At 43.2% G+C, this 26,247-nt stretch overlaps 1 long non-coding RNA gene across 3 annotated transcripts in view; it reads left to right on the top strand.

The window, feature by feature from the left end:
* Positions 1-26,247, top strand: part of LOC102982930 (uncharacterized) — a 64,682-nt gene that overhangs the window by 17,838 nt on the left and 20,597 nt on the right. For 2 of the 3 annotated variants that reach the window (XR_008617174.1, XR_008617175.1), the window contains exon 4: positions 7,535-7,794. The exons of the other annotated variant lie outside the window; for it this stretch is intronic. This is a non-coding gene — a long non-coding RNA (uncharacterized lncRNA). The remainder of the gene's footprint in view (positions 1-7,534; positions 7,795-26,247) is intronic. 3 annotated transcript variants of the gene reach the window in all.

Below are 26,247 nucleotides of genomic sequence, written 5' to 3' on the forward strand. Positions count from 1 at the left end.
TCATGATTAATTTTTTTTTTTTTTGGCCAAGCCACGTGGCATGTGGGATCTCAGTTCCTCGACCTGCGATCAAACCCGTGCCCTCTGCAGTGGAACCTCGGAGTCTTAATCACTGGACCGCCAGGGAAGTCCCCCATGATTGATTTCTAGTGAGTGAAATAGCCTGTTTTAACATTCTTGTAGAAACACTTGTATACTACATTATGTCATTGCCCCACTATGGTCACCATAAACCAAGATTCATGATTAATTTTTTTTTTTTTGGCCAAGCCACGTGGCATGTGGGATCTCAGTTCCTCGACCTGCGATCAAACCCGTGCCCTCTGCAGTGGAACCTCGGAGTCTTAATCACTGGACCGCCAGGGAAGTCCCCCATGATTGATTTCTAGTGAGTGAAATAGCCTGTTTTAACATTCTTGTAGAAACACTTGCACTCAAATGTTAGAAAAGCAATGGCTTTTTTCTTCAGCAACCCACAGAAAAGAAATGAACTTGCCCTTGTGACCCCAGAGGTGCAGAAGTTAGAATCAAAATTTGGACGTGGCAGGAGGTAGATTGTATCTTATATTTTTTTAATCCTTTTTTTAAAAATCTAATTTCTGTTATAAAATTGGCATCTCCCGTCCCTAAGGTGTCCAGAATCTCACAGATGGGACTCCAGGGCTAGTCAAGAGGCCAGGTAATCTGACATCCCGGATTCCTATAAGGAAGTTTATAAAAGCTGAGATCCTTGGACTTAAGTGAGGATTACTGCTTTTATTGACTCTGAAAAATCTTGTCCCCAGAGAAAAGGCCTGTTGCATCTGGTCCCCAGACATTGAGGAACCCTTTATTCAGGACCCTTTTGGAACATAAAGAACATTTGTTCTGACTAGGTAGCCTGGCAAGTGAAATTCACCAGCCCTTCGTATGTGCACATTACAGTGCCAAAGATATTTATGGCAGGGTCTTTAGGGGTCTCACCCTTGGCCAAATGTCTTCAGTATTGGGGAGACAGGCTTCTACAAGAGGAAAAGCCCCTTGTAATTTTTGTCTATTTCAGTTTTCTCATGCATGTCAAAGTAGGAAGAAATAAGGTGGGGGAGGGCAGGAAAGAAAGAAGCTGGTACTGGTCCTTGAGGGTGTGCCAGGCACTAGACTAGGAGCTTTGCAAAAGTTATCTTCTTTAATCCTGCAGACAACCATAGGGACAGCTAGGTTTATTCTCATTATTTTACAGACAGGTAAACTGAAGCCCTGAGAAGTTAACTTCTCCCTGGTCCCATAGCTAAAAGAGGTTAGCTGGCTCTAAAGCCCCTACATTTCCCTCCAGCAGCCCCGCAGAAAGGCTTTGTTGAAAGTAGCTCAGACTCTCTCCTGGAGTCCAAAAGAAGAATCATGTACAGTGTTATTAAGCCACGTAATCTGTGTCGTACACACAAGCCCTCACCACCTCAGGAGGCCCCCAAGGAAGGGAAAACAGTGTTCTGATTCACCGGAAAGCCCACTGGGCTGACCAAATGCCCATCTCTGCTCTGAATTCCAGTTTGTCCACTTGTAGATAAAGAGCTTTGGACTACTTGCTTTCTTCAGCCCTATTTCTAGTTCTAAAAAATGTCCATGGAATCAGTCAAAGAAATGATTACCTGACTAATGTGTGTTAAGGAATTTCTTTCACCAGTGAGAATCCCTACCTCTGTGAGTTTTATTTAAAAAAAGTTTTTTTCATGTGCATATACTTGGTAGGAGTAGAAGGTGTGAGAGTGGGGGACCTTTATTTATTCCCAGGGTGTCTTTGAAATAAGCAGGATCTGAGAGCTTCCGCCTCACATGAGCGTCACAGACGTCTCTGCCAGGGGGTGTGAGCAGAGCCCCACTCAGCCTTTGCTGAGAAGCTAGCAGCCTGCCAGGTGGGGCTGGAGGTAACAGGGAATGTGGTGGGAGACAGATGGAAGAGCAGTGTTGGGCGTCACGAGATGCCGTTCTCGTGTGGGCCCCAACTCAGGGTGTGATGGCAGGTAAGACGTGGCTCTTCCAGCCTCTAGTTTCTCAGCTCTGAAAGAAGGAACTTGGGCTGACAGATGGCCAAGCAACCGAATAAGATGGCCCGTACATGATCATAGAACTTGATTCATTGGTTATAGACTTCAGTTCTTTAGAGCTGGATTTAAAGGTACGCCCTTTGGACCTTCTTTCAGCCTCGTAGATCATCTTCGGCTAGTCAAGTTCATTTTGTACACTATGTGTCTGTGATTGAGTTACCTTATGGATCATCCAAGATTCCTACTCCAGGAACAAAATAGGTTTTGCTCTTTATTGAGCAAAAATGTATTAATTGAGAAGGTGCAAAGAACCAAATGAGAAACTCCTTGAATTAGACAAAAATGGCTCTGGGGAAGTTACCCACTCATCATTGAGAATGGGGCTCACTACCCCTCACAGACAGTCAAGTAACTGGTCTAGATTTAACAACCCAGTCTCAAGAAGACCAGAGAAAGATGCTAAGCTCAGCTCTTTCCACTAGTGCTCAGACCAAGTCCCAAGTCATCCAGCCTGAGAACCTTCAGTGAGTCACAGCCAGCTGAGAGGCACAGCTTGAAAAGGACCATAGGTCTCTAGCACTTGGAAGGCATTTTCATTAAACCTGTTAACTAGATGCTAGTACATTCTCCCACCTAGTTAACTAGATGCTAGTACATTCTTCCGCCAAATCCAAGAATCCCTTCATCCCTGACAAATGGTTGTTCCCTTTCTGTTTCAGCATTTCCAGCAACTGGAAGCGTACCACTTTAACGTGACAGCCAGTCCCATTCTTTTCCAGCAATTAGTTAGAAAGTTATACTGTGAGAGCAGTCTCTCTGTAACTGAGTAAAGAATGTCTTTTTATCATTCACTTGTATCAAGCTTTCTAAAGGAGGAGCCATCTCCTATAGAACTAATCAGGATTGTTAACTGCAAGCAACAGAAACAGACTCTGGTCCCTTGTGAAAAGGTACTATATTAAAGTGTTATTAGAGCTCACAAAACAAGAGGGAGACTGAAAGAATGAGCTTGGGCAGCAGGCAAGATCTACAGTCAAGACTGTATTTCAGGAACAATCTGGTCCATGTGTAGGTGCTCTGACTGTCTGAGCTGCAAATGTTTCCTCCATCTATACCTATTCACTAAAGATTCCAAGTCCTAGGAGTAAGTGTGTGATTGGTTAATGCTCAAGGCATGTGGTTTAGACTTGGAGAACTCACAAGTCAGCCTTTCTTCTAAAGGAGTGACCATAAAGCCTTAGTCATTGAACTCTCTGAGTACATATATACGGCTTACTTCTTTGTACCCTAATTATGCCTTGTACAGACTAAAAACCCACTGCCTGTCTCTAGTGGAGACACGTAGTTCTCCTCCAGGAGGGTTTTTTGTTTTTGTTTTTGTTTTAATAAACTTATTTATTTATTTAGTTTTGGCTGCATTGGGTCTTCGTTGCTGCACGCGGGCTTTCTCTAGTTGCAGCAAGCAGGGGCTACTCTTCGTTGCGGTGTGCAGGCTTCTCATTGTGGTGGCTTCTCTTGTTGCGGAGCACAGGCTCTAGGTGCAAAGGCTTCGGTAGTTGTGGCTCATGGGCTCAAGAGTGCAGGCTCGGTAGTTGTGGCTCAAGGGCTTAGTTGCTCTGCGGCATGTGGGATCTTCCCAGACTAGGGATTGAACCCAGGTCCCCTGCATTGGCAGGCGGATTCTTAACCACTGCACCATCAGGGAAGTCCCAGGAGGGTATTTTAGAAAGGAGAAGAAATGAATTTTGCCATCCAATCCAGTTATACCTTTCAGCTTGTTAATGCTGTGTATAACTTTACACTTCTATTACCTGAGCTAAAATGCACCAGTATCACTTAATGAACTTTTTAATTGGCTCTTTAAAATGGTAGTGCAATCAGGCCCCTCATTTGATTCACCCAAAAAAATCTTCAGACAGCCTGAAAGGAAAAATGTGAATCACAGTTTAAATAGATGCTTTTCAACTACTTTGTAAGACAAACAGATGTATTAATTAACACATACTTTAGGGCATGTTTTATACTTGAAAGGAGAAAGGAGAACAGAATATCATCTCACCAGAGGCAATAAGAAAGATTTGCGTTCCGACCCCAGAAACAAAATGGCATCTTGTTTTCAGAAATGCCTATTCCTGAGAACAAGGAATTCAGGGGCTTAGATTAGGGCTCTGAAGGCCTGAACAGGCCAGAGAAATGATCTCTGGATTTATGGAACAAGGAGGCTCTTGTCTAAGAGGTATATAAGAAGCAGACCTCAGTCTTAGTAATGTGGGGAAAAGCCTTTTAACATAGATATGCATGAAGAAATCCAGTAGTCGTAGAGCTAAGACATTTTAAAAGGTCTTTAGTAACACAGTTGTGCTCTTATATGCCAAGAACTTAAGTATAAGAAGATTAGGCTGAAGGTAGAGGCAAAATTCTGGGCATACATGATATTATGCTAAGTGTTATTGAGATAATAGAGACAACAAGGTCCCTACCTTGAGGAGATTTGAAGGGGTCACATGGACACAGACATGAATTTAATGTAGCATGTTTTCTTATTGTGGTAAATTCATTTTTTTTTTCTTTTAACTAAAAGGTGAGACAAACTCTTTTTCTTAAAGTGATGATTATGTGATCCTTTCTTGCCTTGAGTTTCTTTGGCATCCATCCCCACCCACCTTGGGTCATTATTTGTAGGTCTATCTTATTAGACTTTATACATGAGAGAAAGAATTATGTCTCCTTCCTTTCTTTTTCTCTCTCCACCCCCCATTCTTGCCTAGCACATAGAGGATTCTCAGTATGTGTGTGCAGAATGAAAGAATCATGAAACAGAATCAGGAAGACATAGGGCTCCTTGTAGGGCTCCAGGAAGAATTCTTCCATTTTAGACAAGGCTGTATAAAGTTGGCAAGTAAATTCAACTCTCTGAGGCCTTCCTTTCAAATGAAGGGGTAAAGTATTGGCTAGCTTGAGGATGGTAGTTTTCAACTTACATGCCTACTCAGATTGCTAGTGGCTGAATTGAGCTCTAGTTTGGGAAGGATTTGGAGGCCACTTCTGGGCTTAGTCAGGAAGAAGATTGTGATTGAATAGCCATGTCTATCATGGGCATTGGAGCAGCAAGTAGTTGCATGTGTCATCTCTCTGTCGGAAGATACTTGCATCTAGGACCTTTTAACTGTTACTAGAACTGAGAGCTTCAGTGGGAAAATAAGATGAAGATGGACCAAGGAGATGGTCAATTTCTCTGGGTTCTTTGAATTCTCTCTTTGGCCAAATTGCATACTTCTGGTATGGGTAGGCAGGATGCTGCCTGATGGATAAGAAGCAGGACATTCTGAAGCTTCTGTGCATCTGATCATCCATATGCCCTGCTCATCTATAGGTTGTTGTATCTACATTGTTTTATAGAATGAGGAAGTTAATGATTTGTAAAAGAACATTAACAGAATACGAAAGTTATAGGAGAGTCATTGCCTGCCCTTCCATGTAGGTAGCTTCTTACCCTCTAGGCAGTTCCCTAGAAAAATCATGTTTATCAAGTATGCAAGTGAAACTGAGCAGGCAAGGTTATGGTATAACCGGGATTTCCAAATGCAGGCTAATGGATCCTGATGTACTGACTGATAACCACGTAAGATGCTTGTTTTAGGTCCAGCTTCCTGGGTCCTTCCCTAGAACAAGTGAATCAAAATCTTGAGAATAGCGTTTGGGAGGAATAATTATGTTTGAAATATTTTCACAATGATTCTGGTATGAAGCTAGGATTGAAAAGCACTGTTTTTTGGGGGGGTTTTTTTTTTTTTATTGCGGTACGCGGGCCTCTCACTGTTGTGGCCTCTCCCGTTGCGGAGCACAGGCTCCGGACGCGCAGGCTCAGCGACCATGGCTCACGGGCCCAGCCACTCCGCGGCATGCGGGATCCTCCCAGACTGGGGCACGAACCCATGTCCCCTGCATCGGCAGGCAGACTCTCAACCACTGCGCCACCAGGGAAGCCCAGAAAGCACTTTCTGATTGCTGAATCATAGTCCAAAAGTGTCTGGAAAGGGTGAACAAACAAGATAAAATGTCAGAGACAAATGTAAATTCCTCAATTTTACAATAACAAGAGTTGGGGAAACCTAGGCTGACAAACGCATGTGTAATAAATCTGCAGTATTTGATTTTCTGTGAACTCAGGCCTCTTGAGACTCAGCCTCCCAAATAGCAACTGTGGTGTTAGGCTAAACGCATATGAATGTAACATCCAGAGCAGGGGAGGAGATCTCCCTTTCCTAGTCTGTACTCTTGGAACACAACTGGATTATACTGTTGATTTAATAGTAGTAATTGTTATTTTTCAGTAGTTATATCTAGCAGCGGTAATACATTTTTTTATGAAGGATTTCATCGTTTACAAGCTTTCTGTGTCCACCATTTCATTTACCATACATAAAAACTTCACTTCAGCTGTGTTGATGGAATACAACCCATTGGTAGATGCACAATTCAAGCCTAGGTCTTTTGTCCCCCAAGTCCCATGTCATGTTTGACAGTTTGGAGAATTTATAGACCAGAGGAGTAATATAGCTGAAAACCGTGCCATCAGGAGAACTGGAGTTTCTTATCCTTGAGAAGATGTAATAAGGCCTTATGTGTTGCCTCCAGAGGTCTGGTGGGTTTCCATGGGGAGAGAGGATAGATTGCCATGGAGGCTCCAGAGGACAGATCTGACCAGTGGTAGAAATTACAGGGAGACAGACCTTGACCCACACCTTGACCCAAGACATTTCTTAGTAGTCAAAGCTCTTTAAAAATGGAACAAACTGACTCCAGACAGAGGCTGGAAAACTATTTACTAGGAATGCATAGGGAAGAAGTTTGGGGTTGGTGACTTCAGAGGTCCTTGAAAGAACCCTGAGTTGTGAAACCCAGGCCCATCCAATCTTCTGATGATCAGGGTTGCTGAAACAGCAGGTCTGGGAGCAGGGGTTGTTGGGGAGAATGGTGACCTCAGATGTGGGAACCTCCCACTCTGTGCCCAAGTGGAGGAGAGTCTCACCTCTTGCCCTCTGACCTCTTGCTGGAGAAGCTCATGCCTTAAGCTGAGCTAGAGCATTGGGAGCAGCCCGATATCCCTTATGCTTCTGGCAATCACAGGGTCTCTCCTTTTCTATCTGTTTAGTGATCACTGGTTTAGTCATAGAACCACAGATTCCCAGAGCTAGAGGGGACTTAGAGGTCATTTGGTCCAACCTGGCCACATTATAGATGAAAAAACAAACAGTGAAATATGTGACTTGAATCACAAACACCATTAAGTATTAGAGTTGGAAGAGGATCTTAGGACCCCCTGGCCATGACCCTTCATTTCTCTGCCCCTTGAGAAGGGGAGTGATTGTCCCACCCTCATAGGGTGAACGATAGTGATAGGGTGAATGATAGTGAGTCCGAGACTGCGGCCCAGTCTCTTAGCATAGTGACCCCTTTGTTCCACACGTCACCTCCTGTTTCTCCCTGGGTATCTTTTCTTTCTGTCCCAGTAAGGACAGTATCCTGTGCTGTGAGATGGATAGAGGCTGGAGCTGAGCTCACGGAGCTCCCACCGCATCATGCCCAGCACCACCTTCGCTCCAAACTGGGCCTCAGGAAGGCGTGCAACCCTGCCATGGCTGCAAGCCGGGTTCTCCAAGCAAGAAGCAAAATGTCCGTGTTTTATAATCTGCAACTCACATCACTGAGGTTTTCAAGTAAACAGACTAAACATTCTTTTGGATAATTCTACTCATTAATCCTTCCCCGGGTGAGTTTTGTGTGTGTTTGTGTGTTGGAGACCAGAGTTAGTATTATGGATGGAAAATTGAGTTTAGTATAGAGTAGAATTAATCCTTATATTTGTTGAGATTTTTTTAATGGAGTGAGGAGAGAAACAGCATTTGGCTGTTTTCTTCCTCTTTCCCTCCCTCCCTGTCTTCTTCCCTCCCTTCCTTCCTTTCCTCCTGGATTTTCCAACTCAAGGCTGCAGGTGCTCATCAGTTGAACAGCGAGTGTCCTCACTCTGAAGACCTAGCGCATACCGCTCTAATTTAAGGATGCTTTATTCTGCCTTTCAGCTTCTTTGCCCGTCTAAGAGCACAACTCTAAAGAACTGGGCCATCAGACACTCTTCTTTGCGAAAGTCTATACCCAAAGCCAGTGCAAAATCCCTCTTAAGTCTGACTAACACCCTCATTTGTTCTGAACTTATTATCTCTGCAAGGCCTGGCGTTTGCAGTCACAAATACCAGAGGTTACCAAATGCCCGGCCTGTTTCAAAATTTCTATTCGTGATTGCTCACTGCTCTTTGAGAAATTTTCCTTTCTCCACTGGAATTTTCCATAGAGTACTCTACCCTAAAGGTGAATTTTTCTGGTGAGACAATCCAAATATCCCATTTACAGAATTTTTTTAAAAAATCATGACTGCGCTTGCCATTTTTAGCAGGAAAAAAAGTCCAAAATCAGAAGATCCACCTCTTCTACATCTAATTGCCCTAGGAAGCAACTCTCAAGGGTAAGAGTCAGTTTCCCCAAAGGTACTCAAAAAAGAAGAGTTTGGAAACTAGTGATGTCACCTCCTGAGAGAATGGAATGAATGTGGAAGAGCAGGCGCCTCCGTGGGATGGAAGACCTGGGCTCATCTCCTGTCTTTTCTACTCCTCAGAACCTAGACTGACAGCTCTACTGTTTACAAGCTGTGTGACCTTGAGCTTAAGTGACTTAACCTCTCTGTACTTCATGTGGGGGTAAGACTGCTCCACACTTCATATGTTTGTTATGAGGAATAAAGGAGTATCTGCATCTAAAGCATGGTGAGAGGACTTCCTTGGCAACAGAAGAGCTAAAGCGGAGGTCTGGAGGCTGGCGTGAGGTGCCTGTGTGAGGGACAGGGCGATGAGAAGAAAGGCCAGCTGATCTGGGCAGGGCTACAGCTAACGCAGTGGGGCCGCAGATGGCCAGGGCTGGCCAGACCTGCTCACGGAGGGCCTTGGGAACATCAGGCCAAATGAGGATGCATCAGAGAGCTGGGATTCCCTCTTTTCAAATGAAGAACTGGAATTCACAGCTGGGAATAGACAGTGAGGTCAATCACTGTTTTAGCAAATAGACCATATAACAAATTACCGGATTTGGAAAAAATGTTGGCCAGGAGGACAGGAGATCTCAACCTTGTCTCAGCCTGCTAGGAATCTAATATTTGACTATGGCAAGTAACTTGCTCTTTCCAAGGCTCACTTTCCCTGTTTCTTAATAAAAGAAGCAGGGCTAGATTACTAGATTTTCTCCTCTGGCTCTGATATTCTGTGATTTCTGATTTATGAGCATTCTCCTTAGTGCTTAACAAGGAGAGAAAAGGTTATGCTGAATTGCAATTAAAAAAAACAAAAGGAAAGAAAAAGGAAACCCTTAAGCTCTAATAGAACTAGTAAGCTGTGCACCGTTTCTAGCAATCCTTGGCAAGTGTTTCATAACAGGAGCAGCTTGCTTACCCTTACGGAATATTTGCAGAAAGGGAGGTACAGATTGTCAGCAGGAAGACACTCGAGATGTTGAATATCTTTGAACGTCTGATAAGAAAAGGGAAAGGAGGAAATGGCATTTGATGGTAATTTTATTCACTCAGTAAACATATGTCAAGTGCACCCTGTGAGCCTGTGCAGCTGGCCCACGTGAATCCCACTTGATTTGGGTGTTCAAGAAGTCACAGTTTCGTGTAGGAGATAGACATGTAATAGAAAATCGACTCTACAGACATAGTGAAAAAAGAGCTGGAGAAAGGAAGGATTCTTCCCATCTGGGGGAGGATTAGGAAAGGCTTCACACAGGGTGATGTTGAACTAGCCTTTAAATGATGAGTAAGGTTTTGATAGGTGGAAAGTGAGAAAAAGGGGCATTCCAGGCTGAGATAATGGCATGAATAAAGGATTGCAAGTGGGAAAGTCTGGGTAGTTTTAGGGCACAGAGGTAGGCCACATTGCTGAAACAGCAGCATGGGAGATCTCAGAAAAGTGGCTAGAAAAGAAGGGATTTTTTAAAAAAAAATATTTAATTTATTCAACTTTTTAAAAGTCGTTAATATACTTTTATTTATTTTTTTTTATTTTTGGCTGTGTTGGGTCTTCGTTTCTGTGCGAGGTCTTTCTCTAGTTGTGGCAAGCGGGGGCCACTCTTCATCGCGGTGCACGGGCCTCTCACTATCGCGGCCTCTCTTGTTGCAGAGCACAGGCTCCAGACGACCAGGCTCAGTAGTTGTGGCTCACGGGCCTAGTTGCTCTGCGGCACGTGGGATCTTCCCAGACCAGGGCTCGAACCCATGTCCCCTGCATTAGCAGGCAGATTCTCAACCACTGCGCCACCAGGGAAGCCCCAGAAGAGATGTTTTTTGTTTCTTAGTTGCTTTCACTGAAATTAACTTACTGACGGTTCTTAATAGAGAATTCTACCCAACATTCATTAGAGGGACAAATAACCATATATAAAATGCTTGGGAAGATGATGTCAATGTTTAAGAATCCAGCCAAGGTGTGACCAATGTTTAATAATCCAGCAAGTGTGGAGTACAGAGGCCTATGGAAATGACATATTGTCAAGAAATGAATCTTGGTTTTCATTCTTTGGCTTTCTATTAAGAGTAAGAAATCTACTGGGGACTCAGTGATTATGGTGAGGGGACTTGGACAAGTCAATTTATATCTTCAGGTCTCTCTAGACGAATGACCTGCAGTGAGTTAAGGGTGACTTTCTTTTTCTTTTTTTTTTTTTTTTTTTTCAATTAATTAATTAATTAATTTTTGGCTGCATTGGGTCTTCATTGTGGTGCACGGGCTTCTCATTGCGGTTGCTTCTCTTGTTGTGGAGCACGGGCTCTAGGCGTGTGGGCTTCAGTAGTTGTGGCATGTGGGCTCAGTAGTTGTGGCGCACGGGCTTTGTTACTCCACGACGTGTGGGATCTTCCCAGACCAGGGCTCAAACCCGTGTCCCCTGCATTGGCAGGCGGATTCTGAAGCACTGTGCCACAGGGAAGTCCCAAGGGTGACTTTCAAAAATAAAGATTCTGGGGCCACATATTCGAAGCTCATTTGACCCTGTCACAAAAAAACTCTGTGACCTTAGGCACAGTCAACTGGCCTTTCGTTGTCTTAGCTTCTTCCTCAGAAAACCGTGGCAATGCTACAGTGCCCTGAGTCACCGTGGGAGGCCCAGGGTGGGGTGTGAGGAGCCCTGGAGCAGGAGCCAGGAGCTGGGGCTTCTAGGGTGGCCTCCAGGCGAGACTCAGGGTCCCGTAGCCCTGTGTGGAGGCTGCTTTCCTCATTCTAAGAATAGTGATAGTATTGCTTCTTACATCGTAGGCTTGCTTGAAAATTAAACAAGGTCAAGAATGAGTAATAAAAACCATCACAAAAATGTGTGATTATATATGTATGATTACTTAAAAATTAGCTTATATATATGATTAAAAATAGTTTAAAAACATAGATATGGAGTATATTTAATCAAAATACAAGTTTACCAGCCACATCACATATATTTAGTACAAAATTTACATCTAATGTAACAATCAGAAAAATTTAGGATGGAAGATTAGAAAGAATATAAGACTTTTCTTGAATAATTTTTTTTTTTGGATAAAAAATATAAGATGCAAAAGCACCTATTCAGGTCTAGTTTAAGACCTGCGTTGGATGATGCCTTGGAAATTGTCCCTTTGGCTTAGAGACAGAGCATTGTTTGCACAGGGCAGACCAGTCCTCCGAGGAGATCCAGTTTCCCTGGGGGCAGCTCTCAAGTTTGAAAGGGTCTTTCTTGAGCGGAGTTTTTGGAATTTTAGAAATTCAGAAATGAAAGCGCCCTTGGAGTTCATCTAAGCCCACCCCCCAGAGAACACAGAAATATCTTCTACAACCCAGCTCCTGGGGATGGGGGTCTCTGGGCCTTCCAGATGGGTTTCTCAGCACTTCAAGGAGAAAACCATGGCATTATTGAGCAGGCCTAATTGTTAGAAAAGATGCGCTTCTTTCTTGGCCCAGGTTCTCTGAGACCACTGCAGACCGTGTGACCTTAGGCCCGATTAACTAATATTTGGAATCTTAACTTCACAGAGCAAGGCTTATCTGCCTTCGATTTGATTACCCTTCACATACATGGAAACCCAGAATTATCTGGGGTTTTTTTTTTTCAGCTAATCATTCCCAGTTCCTTCAGGTGTCCTTCATTTCACCCCTCTCCCCAAACCTTTCCTCACTTTGGGCCCCATCTCTTAATGTCTGGCTCAACTGCCTCTCCCCTGACTTCTTCCTGCTTGAGTCCTACCACTCATGGAAGCCTGGGCCCTTTCTTCAAGGCAGTTTCCTTGACCCACCGCCTTAGAAACAATGGCTCCTTCATTCAGACTCCAGACGTACTCTACTGTCTACCATCTTCATTTTCTGCCTTATCTACATATCTGTGACTATATAATGAAAGAAAGGTCACACTTTCTTCTTATTGACCTACATTTTGGGGAGTGTTGAAGTTATCATTTACCTTCAACTTGAAGGGTATATTACCTTCTCTATGTGTCAGCCTTGGCTAATTATGCTAGTGTTTACATCCATGGTGGAGATGTTGGAAAAGGAGCATCATTCCCTGACTTACTGCTAGAAGAAAATTATGTGAGGTGGCTGCCATTATGTGAGAGGTCATATGCTGTCACGAGCACAAACCAGAAGACATAGATCTCAGCAGATGGACAATCTTGGGTCTTCCACTTTACCTTCTTGTGCTTCATTTTATTTCAACTCTGGGATGTGAATAATAATATCCTCAATATAGAGCTGTCCTGAGAATCAAATGAGGTGCTATGTGACAGCACCTGGCTTATAGGAGCTGCTCCATTATGTTACATGAAGCCAAGTAGAGTAGAATTGCAATTCAATATGACCCCTTAAATTAGAGAAGTTGACGTGAATGTGCAGGATTATGCTTAGCTGAGGGAAAGGGAGTTCTCTGACAGAAGAGGAGTAAACAACCATTATACAAGAAGAGGGGATGACAGCTTATGCTCATAATAAATATCAGAGTGCCATACAGATATCAGGAGATATTTTGCAAAGAATGCAGTAATTAGAAATTAGCATAAGTTAAATATTATTTAATGATACCTTATTATCAAAACTCTTTAGGCCTTGTTTATAGTTCTTTGTCTCAACACTATAACTGAGGACCTTAAGCAAAACCATATACGTCGGAGCTGCAATCTTCTCGTGTGCAAAATCTAGATGTTTGGAAGAAGTGATCTCTAAGATCTCATCAGCTCTAAAATCCTTAGACTCTAGCATTTTTAACTCAGAATTAACAAAAATTCTTAGATTAAAAAAAAATACATACATATATATAAAACCACTGCATTTATGAGCGTTGGGAAATCCTACGGAAGAGCTCTCTCAATACCAGCCATCAGGCATCAGAAGGGATATTACTGTAAGGGTGGGGGTATGGGGGTGTGTGTGACAAGATTTTTTCCATTCCCAGTGAAGACAGAGCCAAAGCAAACTCACTTCAATTGCATAAGGGAAGTCTTTCCAACTATCTGGGGTGTGTAACCCAGAAACAGTTACCAAAGAGAGCTTGGGAAATCAGACCTTTAAGAAGAGCAGAGCAAAATGTTTCAGCAAATGGCTTTGTGAAGGTCTTTCCAGCCCATTGGCTCTCAGACACATCTCTGCGCTTGGTTGGCTATCAGGCACCTCCCGACTCTACATCCCGGCCTGGTTCAAGCTCTTCTCACTTTCATTCAATGTTACTAGGGAGTGTGACTCAGAGCCAGATGGGTGAGCTGGATTCCTAGTTGCTCAACGTTTTCTATAAGCAGTTAGATGACACTGTGTTGGTGCTAACGTGCTTCACAATAAGTTGCATTAGCTGCTCCTTGCAATTATTTTGAAGGGCGTTTGCTGTTTCCCCATTTTTTAAGATGGAAATACTGACAACCGGAGAGATGAGGGCAAAATCAAAGATGGCACTGGAATGCATAACTTCCCAAGCCTGAGCCCTTAACTTGGTCTTCAGCTATCCATGTTACCTAGTAAGTCCTCTTAAGTCCTAATAGGTACCCATTTAACAAATAGGAAAGATAGAGCATGAGCATGTGAGGGGAAGGAAAATGGATAATCTACACACTAGAGACCTCTACTATACTTATTCCAGAGCTAGAAAGAGAATATAGAAAATCCAGCCAGATGCTGTAAACATTTGGTGTCACTAGAATCACTGGATAGAGGTAAACATGGTTTTGGACCTGTGCCAAAGTTTGTGACCTGGGTGCCCGGGACCATGGACTTGTGGGAGTATGTCCAAAATGTCCTTCCTCGAAATACCCAGGAAAATAATGTGTTGTAGGAGTGGTATTCAGAGACCTAGGTTCGAGTCCCAGAAATACCATGAACTGCTGTGGGAACCTGGGCATGTCCCTTCTGGCTCTGAGCCTCAGTTTCCTTCTCCGTGCTGAGGCAAGTCTGTGGATGTTGGGGGGCAGGAGGTGTTCAGTTCATAGGTGAACTGCCTCTTTCTGCTCCAGTGGCATCACTGTGGACATGTGGATGCTTCTGGGGCCACGTGCTATTGCAAGATGGGTCTCACAGCCTCTGGAGGATCATGAATATCAAGATCATCCAGGATTATCAGACCACAGCCAGCACCACCATGGCACGGAAATGCCATGTACAGAGTGGGTATTTAGCATGTGCCTATTACGGGAATGCATTGGGCTCAGTTGTGGGCAAAAAAGACCTGAAAAACAGTGGTTTGTACAAGATAGAAGTTTATCTCTCTGCAGCTCTATGGTAGGCCTCACAAAGATGTCCATGTCTTAATCTCCATAACTTTTGAGTATCTTAGGTTACATGGCAAAGGGGAATTAAGAAGACAGTTGGAATTAAGTTTACTAATAAACTGACCTTAAAATATGGAGATCATCCTGGATTATCTAGGTGGGCCCAATGTAATCTCAAGGATCCTTAACAGTAGAAGAGGAAATTGGAAGAGAGAACCAGAGTGATGGCAGCATGAGAGGGAGTGGCCAGATGTTGCTGGCTTTGAATATAGAACAAGAGGGTCATTACCCAAGGAATGTGGGCAAAATTTCCCCTATGCTTCCAGAAAGGAATACACCCTGCTGACACTTTGATCTTGCCCAGTGAGACCCTTGTCAGACTTCTGATCTATAGAACTGTATGGTGAAAAATGATTGTGTTGTTTTAAGTCAATGAATTTGGAGCAGTTTGTCAGAGTAGCAATCAGAAACTAATACAGTCCCAAAGATCAGGGACCCAGGCTCCTTCTCTCTTGTCACGCTAATGTGTGACTTTCATTCTCAAGTCCACCTCAAGGACAAAGATGGCTGCTGGAGTGCCAACCATTACATCTGCAGTCTGAGTAGAAGAAAGATGAAGAGAGGAAAAGTTCTTCCTCTGAGAGAAAGAGGGAAAAGGGGAGGGACAAGAAGGAGATAGGAGAGTTTCTGGAAGTCACACATACATCTGCTGACTTTTCACTGACTAAGACTTAGTCATCTGGGCACATCAAGGGGCAGGACAGGCTGGGAAATCCAGCTGACTGATTCTGTGGCCGGTCAAAAACCAGGGTAATTACTGAAAAGGAGACACTAGATGTTTGGAGGCAACTAACAGATCTGGCACGATACTGACAGTCTTTTTTGCTCTCTCTATAACAGATTTTTAAGGAAACAAGTTCTCCTCTCAAAACCTGCTTTTGATGCATGGTGAGAAAGAGTGTAGACTCTCAGTGTGTCAGTTACTTGTCTTCTAACCCTTTCATTTTGGCCCAACACACTCTCAGCCTTTCTCTCCACTTAGCGGCCTTTCAGAGCTTATCGCTCTCCGCCTTGATGGCCCCTGTCTTTTTTCAGGCAGCGACTTGTCCCCTCTTGTCTGCATTCTTTCTGAAGCATTTGGCACTCTGTTGAGGTAGATGGTGTAGATATATTATCCCCCATCTCCCCCACCTGAAGAAAGTGAAGTGCAGGGAGGTGATGTGACTTGCCCAGGATCCCAACTGGTGGATGGCAGGGGAGCAGTGTTGAAAGGTGTTTGGCGGGGTGTCAGCTGCCTAATTGCACCAGAGTCCTTTTCCATTGCTAACCAGGCCTCTGGGTGGGAAATAAATTTACTGATCATATTCTGGGATAAGTTTTTTAACTTATCCAAAATTGTGGCAATGTATAATCTATTATCTGTCATGTAGAGCTCCAAGCAGAGCTGAAGTGGGAGAAGAAGAGATAGAAAACAAGGATAGGGGTCAGCTGTAAGGTAGGCTTCCTCATTCTCAGAATCTGTGTTGACCTCCTCTCCATAAATCCACTGCCCCACCCATATCACCAAAGTCTCTGTGTTTCCAGGCTAGAAACTTTGGGATTGTCTTTTATTCCTCCCTCTCTTACCAGCTCCTTTACCTGGTCCCCCATCATCTAGTTATTGCCAAATCCTCTGGATTATAAGTCAGCAATGCTTCCTTCATCCATGTCCTTCTTGTCATTCCCCCTGCCACTGTTTTTCTGTTTCATACTTTGGTAGCTGCCCAAGGGTCTACCTTCCTCCCATCCATCCCTCCCTTCTTCTTTCCCGCAGTGCTGTCAAACAGGGCTGTCTAAAATGTAGCTATTGGTTCCACCCCTGAGAAAAGTTCCATGCCTCTCCCATTATACTGGAACATAGTCCAAACCTTGCCCTTTCCTGCTTTGCTGCCCTTGTTCACACTATGCCCTTTAAATGGAGTCCCCTTCCCCTACCAACATTCAATAGCCAAATCTTACACAATCTTCAAAACAGGCACAAGTGGCACTTGATCTCTGAAACCTTCTTTAATATCTGTCCCCATATACTCAATGAGGGAGCAATTCCTCCTCCTCCATTATGATTTTCTAAAATTTTATTTTTCTGTTTGTAATTGTATATTTATTTGTATAATTATTTGGCTAAAGTCTACTTCCTCCATTCCTTGTGTAAGTTCTACGAAGTCTTGGTCACCAGGCAAGGATGTGGAGAAAAGGGACCCCTCGTACACTAGTACATTGGTGGTAATGTTAATTTGTGCAGCCACTATGGAAAACAGTATGGAGGTTCCTCAAAAAACTAAAAATAGAACTACCATATGATCCAGCAATTCCACTCCTGGGTATTTATTCGAAGAAAACAGAAACACTAATTTGAAAAGATACATGCACACAATGTTCATATGTTCATAGCTGCTTTACTTACAATTGCCAAGATATGGAAGCAACCTAAATGTTCACCAACAGATGAACGGAAAAAGAAAATGTGGTATGTGTGTACACACACACACACACACACACACACACACATACATGCATGCACACAGTGAAATATTACTCAGCCAGAAAAAAGAATGAAGTTCTGCCGTTTGCAACATCATGGATGGACCTAAAGAGTATTACGCTTAGTGAAATAAGTCAGACGGGGAAAGACAGATACTGTATGCTACTACTTATATGTAGAATCTAAAAAATAAAACGAATAAATTAACAAAACAAATGGACTCAAAAATGCAGAGAATATGCCAGTGGTTACCAGTAGGGAGAGGGAAAAGGGGAGGGACAAGAAGGAGGTAGGGGATTAAGAGGCACCAAATACTATGTATAAGATAGATAAGCTACAGGGATATACTGTACTGCACAGGGCATATAACCCATATTTTACAATAACTTTAAATGGAGTATAATCTATAAAAATATTGAATCACTTTAAAGAAAGACATGATCACCATTGTATGACCAGGGCACAGTGCCTGCACATTATAGGTACTCCAAAAATATTGAATGAATGAATGAATGAATGCATCAGTTGGATTAGTTCTCATGGTTGCCTGGTTATATCAGTATGCCTTGAATGTTTATATAAATAGATAAAACATATATATTATATATGTATATAAAGATATCTATAGCTATATATATATCTATCTCTATCTATAGATATAGGGATATCTTAACACACACACCAGACACACACACACACACACACACATATCTATATCTATACCTATTTCTATCTATCTATCTATCTATCTTTCGAGAGACTAAGGTTCCTCACATCCTACCTACCCACCAAATAACCAAATAACCAACAAAGAAATAATCAAAATAATTCTGAACAAGAAACACAAGTGGGGGCTTCCCCGGTGGCACAGTGGTTAAGAATCTGCCTGCCAATGCAGGTGACATGAGCTTGAGCCCTGGTCCAGGAAGATCCCACATGCTGCGGAGCAACTAAGCCCGTGTGCCACAACTGCTGAGCCTGTGCTCTAGAGCCCGTGAGCCACAACTACTGAGCCCATGTGCCACAACTACTGAAGCCCGCACGCCTAGAGCCCATGCACCACAACGAAGAGTAGCCCCTGCTCGCTGCAACTAAAAGAAAGCCCTCATGGAGCAACGAGGACCCAACGCAGCCATAAATAAACAAACAAACAAACAAATTTATTTAAAAAAAGAAACACAAGTGGGGAGGAATTCAACTTTATTTTATTTTTTTTGGCTGCACCACGAGGCTTGCGGGATATTACTTCCCCAATCAGGGATCGAGTCCGGGCCCTGGCAGTGAAAGCACCTAGTCCTAACCACTGGTCTGCTAGGGAATTCCCAAATTTAACATATTTTGAAAAAGCTCCTAAGTGATTTTGATAGGAATGCTTTCTTACCCCACCTCTTGGGCATGCCTTTTGCTGCCCACCCAGATGAAACTCTTAATGGACTAGCTGGCGTCTAACTCATCTCTGTATCTCCATCCTCCAGCACCATGGATGCATCACACCTTCAGTAAGTGAATGACAAACCAACTAGGTGCGGTGGAGCAGTGCGTGTTGCAAATTGAAGAAATATTGTTTTCTTCTCTTGCCCAGAGCAAAGGAATATTTAGAAAGCCCAACCTCTTGCCTCTGCCAGAGAGAGCCCTTTTGGTAATGAGAATGCTTGGTTATACAAAAAAAAAAAAAAATTCAAAGCAAGAGCCAAACATTTCAAAAGGTGAGCAGACGGCCCTCCAGGTAGTAGTCACTGACTAACTGGAATGCTTTCAACCGCCCAAGCTAAAATTGGTGCTAGAAGCTAATGTCTTGCTTGTCTTGCCTCATTAGAAAGTCTTTCTCTTTCTAAGACGTGTTTCAGGAAAAGAAGAAAGAGAAATGAAGGAGAGAAAAAAAGACAGCTGCTCGGTTGCCACCGGAGGGGAACAGGGTCTAAAGATGCAGTATGTATTTGAAGATTGGACTGATCCGGCTCACCTTTCATCTCTTTTTATTACTACTTCACACTCCCATGTCAAGCTTCATTTCCTGTTAGGATCCTTCCAAAGAAAGGAGCTTGCCTTGCTTTTGCCTCCCCCAAGCTTCCAAAGGCATTTCTGATCTCTTTGGCTAGAACTAGCTGAGAGGGGCCACGAACTCTCTCTTTCCTGCCACTCTGAGGAGGAACGCAGAAAGCAGAGGTGAGGGCACATGACCTACCTTACAGTGGGAGTAGGGAGTGCTCTGCCCAAATTAACATCCTAGAGAGAGGCTGAGGCTCTCCTTCCCCGACGCTGGCGTTAGAGTCTGGTTCACAGCAGCAGTCTGAAGCGGATTCTGTGGGGATGCAGGAAAGAGAGGTAGAAATAGTATTGTAGTTAATTTCCCGTTCTACACACACACAGAGGCAGAGGGAGGGCAGCAAAGCTACAACAAGTGACAACAAAGAGTGGGTAATCCCAATTCCACATCCATACACATCTGCTGGAGCATGGTACAGAGCTGGCTTGGGGTCTGGAAGAAACATTTGTTATCAATTTTTCACGAAGTGGATGAGTGAGAATTGACCCAATTTTTTGGACGAAATGCAATTATAAAGTTGTGATATTCTTTACACTTCCTACTGTTGAAAAAATGCTTAATTCAGGGTTGCTTGGCTATTGGTGCATTGATCTTAAACTCACTCCCCCCACCCCCACCCCAGGGAATAACACTGGATTAAAAGGCAGTTCAAAGCATGATGAGAGGAATTGTGATCAGCTTCTCCAGGAGCACTGGCCTCACCCTGAATTCTCAGGCGCCCTGGACCTTTCTCTTTTGAGAAACTCATTGATGAGTGGAGGATACATCTTATTTAAAACTGTGGCTTGGACTCTGGCCAGTGAAAATGTGTAGACTGGGTCAGATTTACAAATACCTGCCCCTCTTCATGGGCAGATGGGTGTCTAGCGGAAGCAGGAGTTTCCTCCTCAACACACCACAGTGCCCACCTTAGAGAATGGACTCTACAGCAGAAATTGAGCCAGGGAGGTGTATATGCACTGCACTGACGCACCACCCCTCCAGCGAAAGTTCTAGAGAAGAGCTCTGACAGAAACCCGGGACCATATCAGAAGAACCCAGGAAACCTCTATGCTGTCTTTGGTCATAGACCCAGCCTGCAATGACTTCCCCTTATTTGGAGATAATGGAAGAGAAAGACCCCCAATGTAGGCTCTTTAAAAAAATTCTATCATGTGAAAGAAGGACTACATTGTATTCAAGATGTAGAGAGAGGACACACACTTGGAAAGATGTATTGTTGGGCCACCCTGATGTGCAGCCTTCTTGAACAAGGCTGTGAAATCTGGAGCCAGCCCCTGCAGAGAAGCAAGTCACATCATGTGAGTTGGGATGCAGGCTACTTTCACTGGGCAGTAGCCCTGTCCTTGGAGGCCCTTCATCTTCAGTCTTGCCTCTGTGCCATCCCTGAAGCATGGACTTTATACTCATGGTCCAAGGTAGTGGTTAGAGTTCCATCCATCACGTTAATATTCCAGGCATCAGGAGGACAGAAGAAACAAAAGCACACACTCATTATCTTTTAAGCAAAGTTACCAGGAACTGCTATACACTTCTGCTTACATTCTGCTGGTCCAATTTTATCATATGGCCACCCTCAATTGCAAGAGATTCATCCTAGTGTCATATTCATTTAAAGTATGCATCCTTAGCTTATTTAAACAAATGAGATCACTCTGCTAGGTAATTTGCATTCTTGCTCAAACTACCTTGCATATGCAGGAGCACTTAGTTGTTTTTAGTAGTTGAATGGTATATGTCACTGTATGGATATACCTTGATTGAATTAATCACTTGATATTTAAATAATCTTCTACCTCTCCTTTCTCCCCAACCACAACCAATCCTGCAGTAAATATCCTTGACTATCCTTCTAGTGTACTTTGTGAGCAGTCCTTTTTTTTTTTTTTTTTTTGCTGTTCTTTGTCTTAGCTTGAGTTCTTCAGAAGTCATAATTGAAGTAGAATTATGTTGTTTTACTTCATTAAGGAATTTAATCTCAGGCAACATGAGTGAAAAGGGAGCAAAGCAGGGAAGGAGGGAGAGCCAATATAAAAATGGTTATTGAGCTTGTCATTACTTTGTGGTACTGATTGCTCAATAAATGGGATGGCACCCCAAGCTGCCTTAGAAACTGCATCTACTGACTACCCATTAATAGGGGGAGAAGAGAGAGGACTTTATCCCCTGTCTCCCATTGGTCAAAGGTTTACTCCACAGAGTGTTAAATCCCCTACACTTCTGACTAGCGCATGTACACTCAGGGCTACTGACCTGGTCGTGCAGCAATCTGTGTAAGAAAGCCCTGAGGTAGGAGATGAGCAGGGTTCAGTGTGAACATGAGATGGTCAGTTTGTCACTCGACAGTTCACCGAATCCACACAAAACTGAAACAAGAAACATGAGGCCAAAAGGATCTGCCCTGGTACAAGCGGTGGATTGTATTAGACATTTATAATGCACCCCCTGCAGCTCTGTTTATTCTCCTTCTTATATCTGGTTTCCATGCTGCAATAGAGAAGGATCTCTACAAGAACAAGAATGCTTCACTTCTTTTCTGTTGGGGTGATAAGAGTTCAATGAGTCTTCTTCAAGGTGATATTGAAGCCAAAATTTAGATTCATTATATCTCTGTTTAACCACTCTTTCTAAATGTCCCTTTCCTTGGCTGGCACACCAGCTGGTCGGTTTGCATGCCTGGTGGAGTGGCCAGTTACACGTCTTACGTGAACATCGCAATGCATCCAGCTGTCCCCTGAGCCACACTCATGCTACCGACCACTACCTCGGTCCACATCTGCTTCATCTCTGCCTCGATTGTTACAATAGGCTTTCAGTTGATCTCCCCAGCTTTCATCTTTTCAGCTCTCCGTTCCATACTCACGACCATTTCCAGACGAAAATTTATAAAACTGCAGATTGGTTTATGTGATTATCCACACAAAAATGGCTTCCCCTTGCTCCTGCAATGAAGTCTAAAGTCCTTAGCTGCAAACGTAAGGCTCTTGTTAATCTGACTCCTACCTGATTCTCCAGCATTATCTCCTCCTTTATACCCTCTCTAACCTCATGTGCTCTAATCCCAGATAACCACTCTTGATTCTATGCTTTCCTGTTGTCACCCCTCTTATCATGCTGTTCCTATCACATGTGTGCATATTTAAACCCTACTTATCTTTGGAGGCTCAACACAATGAAGATACTTAACTAAACTAGGGGGTGAGGGATAGAGTCAATGGGAAATGAAGAGAAGGGGTCAGGGACCATCCTAAAGAAACAGGGAGGTTAGTCAATAGCAAGTTTAGGGACCCCTTGCCCTATCACTCACTGGGTACTCTACTGTCTCTAACACCCTAACTATAGTGTTCTTCTTATGAGTTTTTGTTTTTAACATACTTCTCTGGTTTTGATACATCACTCCTTATTTAGATCAAAGGCTTCAGAACCAGGAGCAGATTTAATGCTGAAAATTAATATACAATATTTTAGACTAAACAAAATAAAAATAATTTCTGTGAATTCTTTGATTTACAAGGGAAACTACACTTACATATTTTCATGTTTAATTGACTATGTTACTTAACTCTGCTTTTTTTTTTTTAGATAGACCAATTCAAAAGAGAGATTTAAAAGGCTTTACATACATGTGTGTGCTGAGCAGTACGTCACATATTTTCTGGAACTTTTTTTGAGAGCATATTCAACAAATACAGTAATAATTATTTATAGATTAACTAGTATATTCTAGGCACTGTGCTAGTGGTGAAAAAGACACACGCTTTGCCACTAAGGGGCTTACATACTAGTCAATAAAATAGACAAGTGAGTAGGAAGTTAACTATAGGAGGAAAAGTGGTTTTATGGGACACTGGAGAGCTAGCAAGGGGATGGGAATGTGTGACACCTGGATAGGGGATTAGAAAAATTGACAGGTGAGCTGAATCAGTCTAAGAGAGGGTCTCAGTGTCAAACGTTCATTCATCTGTTTCTGTAGTCATTATTCAGTCATTCGCTTTTGTCCCTTCATACAGCAGACCTTTACTGGGAGCTGTGGCAGACACTCTTGGTTAATTAAACTGTTTTATTCCTAATCACCTTCCAAGTAAGAGTAGCCATTTCACCCGATTCTCGCCAGTAAGGTGAAAGAATAAAATTGCTGCAGGAGTCCTATACATATTTTGATTCCCTGACAAAGATACCACCATTTTCCTTTCTTCTTTGTTTTTGCAGGATTATATATATATGATGGTTGTAGCTGCTGCAGCCAGAATGTAACCATGAGGAATAAAGCCCAGAGAATTTCAACTTAAAAGAATTGTGATGACTTTATTGAGCCTCTAAGCTAGCACCAGCAAACATCTTCTTGTGTATATTTTATGTGAGAAAAAGAAACTTCCATTTGTTTAAGTTGGCATAGCTGAGTTTTCTGTTACTTGCAACTGAAAGCATTCTCAACAAAACTGGGCATGTGCTTTGGGCCAGGCCTTTTGTTTGGTGATCTCTTAATAAAGTTGTCTGTTGCAAACAGCTTGAAAAGGTGAGAGGCCACTACAAAGGAGCAGGTGATATCTCTTCAGCTGTTCCTCTTCAGTGAATGAGGCACTAAGATTTATAACTGGGAGATTGGGACAAGAGTTATAGGTATCTGGCCCCCTGTCTCAGCACCATCGTATATTTCTTTAATGAAGTGTGAGACCAGAACTTCATAAATTCACATAGTAGCAGAAACGGGCAGCAGCTCCTCAGCGTAGCTATTCAGGGAGCCCAGCATCACTCTCTGCGTATTAGAGAAGTTCATTGCTGGTTAAAAATAGGCTTGGAGAGAAATCGCTTTTAGACCACAGCTCATTTTGGATTTCTCTGGAGCTCCATTCTGGGCCACAGTGTATTTCCTTTTTCCTTTCCTTTGAGTAAGAGCACCCAGGCAGTTCCAAGACAATAGATGCATGGTTATCTTTAGGTCTGCTGTGCACTGAAAGCAGAACTAGGGAGAAACAACAGTAACCCCTTGGGCACAGGGAGAATTACAGCTTTTTAATAAATACCCGCACTGACTGAGGCTTCACTGTGGGCGAGGCTTTAAATCCTCAAAACAACCCTATGAGAAAAACACTATACATAGCCTCTTTTCTCTGATGAGGAGCCTGAGGTTCAGAGCAGACCAGCAACTTACTTAAGGTCATGCAGGCTAGTAAGTAGCAAGACCAGGATTTGAACGAAGGTCTGTCTGGTACCACTCAGCACCGTGCTCTCAGGCTGGTCACACAGGGCTTTTGGCCTCACGTCGTTTTGATCCTCAGAGCAGCCTTGTGAAGTAGGCAGGGTGGGGAGAGGACCCCAGTTTGTGGAGGAGAAAACTGAGGACCAGAGAAGTGAAATGATTTGCCAAGGTCAACCCACCCATGCGCAGTAAAACCAGGGCTTGAGCCACACCTTCTGATTTTGTCCTGTGAGCACAGTGCAAGCTGAGCGTTCAAGCCCCTCAGTTCTGAAAGAAGAACATCCTGAATTTGGGGGGGATTGACTTCTGAGGTTCAACAGCAGGCCCTATATCAAGGAACCAAATATCCCAGGGCTAACCTGATTTATTCAGAGTCTATGATAGATAACTTCTTACCTAGTACCTCTGTTGAATGATATTTGGTACTGACATTAAAAATCCCCAATGTAATATTGTTTCACTCTTAATTTAACAGTCCTTCAAATAAAGGCAGTGGGGAATGAGCTGGAAGGGATAGACGTTTTGAATAGGGGACTGCCAATTTAGCTGATAAAGCTAGTATAACATCTCTTTGAACATTTAAATTATCCTGTGACAAGGAAGCTGAGAATTAACTTATGAGGGGGATAGGGTAGGTATTGTACATGTGAATATTTTTTTAAACACCTGAGTTTTGAAAAATAAAAGTGGTCTGCCCACATTTTCAAGCACAGTGGTAGTCAAAAGAGAGCTCTATGGAGGTAATAATACCTTGTGTTTAAATACTGCTTGTCTCTGAAGAGCTCAAAGCATGCTATAATCATTTCCTTATTATGATTCTCAAAGCTTCCTGGGTCAAAAAGTTACAAAGTTTATACCTTAGCTCTCTGGCCTCAGTTTCCTCTCAGAGAATTTGAGGTGAAAAAGCAGGCTGGGGTCTCAGAACTCTATCAGGGCCCAAATCTTCCGCACTGTGCCCCCATCTGCCCCTGCCTGTCTCCCCAGACCCCTGTCCTAGTCATCCTACTACCCTATTTAGCCTAACTTTTTTTTTTTTTTCTAGATCTAACTGGTTTACTCTCATGACATCGAACCACACAATATTTTAATTAGAAGAGTTCCACTCCAGTGAGCTAGGGCTGAGCACATAGTTCCAGGTGGGGATGGGGGAGGGTCCCTGCAGACAGAAGGGTTCCACTTTTATCTGCTTTTAGATAATATTGGAGATCTGCAGGAGATTTCATCTTTAAAGAGGATTTTTGCTGTTAAAAAACTGAAATCTGCCAGTCCAGTCTAACCCCTTCATTTTGCTGATGGAAAAACTGAGGCCCCAAGCAAGGGAGTATCTTGTTCAAGGTTCCACTCCAGCTGTTGGGTGGCCCACCTGTCCTTGAACCCTGGTCTCTGGTGCCAGTCTGGGGCTCCTGGGAGGCCATCAGGTTGCTTTTCCCCCAGCTGTCACTTTCCCTGACATCACCCCAATCCCAAATGTAGACCCATGGCTGTGGGCTCATACCTAGGGTGACCTGAATGCTCCTGACAGAACAATATCTACTTCCTTTTTTAGAGTTAAAGGGACTTATTTTACCTAGGAAGGTTAGACTAGACCACGAAGGGAAAAGCAGGGAGAATTAGTATGTGCCATTTTCACCTAGTCCC

The sequence above is a fragment of the Physeter macrocephalus genome, chromosome 1 (genome assembly GCF_002837175.3).
Source record: "Physeter macrocephalus isolate SW-GA chromosome 1, ASM283717v5, whole genome shotgun sequence".
NCBI classification, from domain to species: Eukaryota; Metazoa; Chordata; class Mammalia; order Artiodactyla; family Physeteridae; genus Physeter; species Physeter macrocephalus.